The sequence below is a fragment of the Zonotrichia leucophrys genome, chromosome 26, assembly GCF_028769735.1.
Source record: "Zonotrichia leucophrys gambelii isolate GWCS_2022_RI chromosome 26, RI_Zleu_2.0, whole genome shotgun sequence".
In the NCBI taxonomy this organism is placed as follows: Eukaryota; Metazoa; Chordata; class Aves; order Passeriformes; family Passerellidae; genus Zonotrichia; species Zonotrichia leucophrys.
In genome coordinates this window covers 3,738,935-3,740,894 of record NC_088195.1, presented here as the reverse complement: position 1 = coordinate 3,740,894, position 1,960 = coordinate 3,738,935, and positions in this window count along the sequence as shown.

Below are 1,960 nucleotides of genomic sequence, written 5' to 3'. Positions count from 1 at the left end.
ACTGGAGGCTCCATCCTGGGGGAGGGATGGATTTTCTGGGTCAGGAAGGGAAGGTGAAGGTGGAAGCAGAGCCTTGCAGCCAGGTTTGGACAAAGGAGGACGGAGGAAGGGTTTGGAGCTGCATGGAATTTGGCTGAGGCTGGAGTTGTATCTGTGGATATCTCAGGTTTTCCATGAGGTTTCTTTGCTGCTGAGAATGAGTGAAATGACCCCAAAGGCTCCTCACCCCTGAAATCCCAGAATCCCTGGGTGGTTTGGGTTGGAAGGGATTTTACACTCCTTCCTTTCTAGAGAAGGAGTTTTTCTAGACCCCTTTTAGGGTCTATTCCACCCCTGCCATGGCAGGGACACTTCCACTGTCCCAGGGTGCTCCAAACCCATCCAGCCTGGCCTTGGGCACTGCCAGGGATGCAGGGGCAGCCCCAGCTGCTCTGGAGGAATTCCTTCCCAAATCCCATCTATCCTGCCCTCTGGCAGTGGGAATCCATTCCCCTTGTCCTGTCACTATAAAAAATCCCTTTTCAGTGCTGCTCTCTCTGTGCTGTTCTGCTCCACAGGTTCCTCTCATGCTCTTCTCCAAAAGCACCAGACCTTCCAGGAGAGCAGCTCTCTGTGCCCAGTTTGTGATGGGAGCACAGAACTGGAGCAGCTTTGGGTCACAATGGATCCCTGCCTCTGTTTCCCTGAGGAATGAGTGAAGCCAGCAGCTCCAGGCTGAGTCCCTGTGTCCATGTGGGGTTGTGCCCTCCCCTTGCCCCCCACATTTCCAGTGTCCCTCACTGGCCCAGATTGTGTCCCCAAGGCCCCAGGCTGGCCTCACATCATCCCCCTGAGCAATAACTCGCTGCTGCCTGTTTCCTGGGAGGAAAGGAAAGGCAGGAAGGAAAAACAACGGCTCAGAATTTCCACTCATGACAAGAAAAAAAAAAAAAAAAAAAAAAAAGGGAAATAAAAGGAAAGCATGAATCAGAGGAGCTGGTTCATTCAGGAACACAGAACTCCACAGAGCAACAAGGACCTGACCTCTGTAGCAGGAGTTTTTGTGCTCTTTATTTATTTGTTGTGGGACAGTTTGGCATAAACAGAGGCAGAGTACGTGACAATATTGGTGAGCTTCTGTTCAGAGCCTGCAGAGACCTGGAACCCAGTGGTGCTCCTTGGGCTGGATCCAGCTGGGTGTCCCTGGAGGGGGTCCCTGGAAGCAGCCCTGGGGTGGCACCGCTGGGGTGTCACCTGTGAGCTCCCTGTCCCCAACGGGGCACAACGAGGCTTCCACAGAGAGGGACCCACGGAGGTGAGAGCAGGGAAACCATGGGGGGATGGATGGATGGATGGATGGATGGATGGATGATGGATGGATCCATGGATGGATGATGGAACCATGGATGGATCTCTGGATAGAGGGACGGATGGATGGATCCATGGATGGATCTCTGGATAGAAGGACGGATGGATGGATCCATGGATGGATGGATGGATGGATCTCTGGATAGAGGGACGGATGGATGGATCCATGGATGAATCTCTGGATGGATGGATGGATGATGGAACCGTGGATGGATGGATCCATGAATGGATCCATGGATGGATCTCTGGGTAGAGGGACGGATGGATGGACGGATGGATGGATAGTGGGATGGATGGACGCATAGAGGGATGGACAGACAGAAGGATGGATGGAAGAATGGACGGCAGAGTGGACGGAAGAATGGCAGGACAGACAGACAGACAGACAGACTGACCGCTCCCGCCCGGTGCGGGCTCAGCCGCACGTGACCCACAGGCCCCGCCCCCGCGTTGCCAAAGGGGCGTGGCCTATCCGCACAGCGGGGACGCGCTCCGTGCCGGGGGCGGGGCCAGACGTGACGCCACGCGGATCAGACCAATGGGAGCGCGGCGCGGCGGGGCGGGCGCGGCCGCCATTGGCCGGCGGTGATGTCAGGGCGGCGCGGGGCGGGGC